Source organism: Eimeria mitis, genomic scaffold (assembly GCF_000499745.2).
Source record: "Eimeria mitis Houghton genomic scaffold, Emh_scaff517, whole genome shotgun sequence".
Taxonomy (NCBI): Eukaryota; Apicomplexa; class Conoidasida; order Eucoccidiorida; family Eimeriidae; genus Eimeria; species Eimeria mitis.
Window position 1 is genome coordinate 11,955 of NW_013573463.1, and position 247 is coordinate 12,201.

Genomic DNA, 247 nt, shown 5'->3' on the forward strand with positions numbered 1-247 from the left:
TAAAAAAGGAGACAAACAAAATAAATAAATAAATTAATTATAACATAATTAATATAAAATTAATATAGAAAAGGAGACAAACAAAATAAAAAAATAAACAAACAAAAGACAGAAAGATATAAACCCTAAAACTAAACAAAGGAGACACAAACAAACACCCAAACTAACAACTAGTTCCTGCTGCTGCTGCTGCTGCTGCTGCTGCTGCTGCTGGTGCTGCTTCTGCTGCTGCTTCTGCTGTTGCTGC

The 247-nt window shown here is 33.2% G+C and overlaps 1 protein-coding gene across 1 annotated transcript in view; it reads right to left on the reverse strand.

The window, feature by feature from the left end:
• EMH_0014880 (leucyl-tRNA synthetase, putative) overlaps window positions 1-247 on the reverse strand; it is a gene marked incomplete at both ends in the record, with an annotated part of 8,221 nt that overhangs the window by 4,867 nt on the left and 3,107 nt on the right. The gene's annotated exons all lie outside the window — the stretch shown is intronic.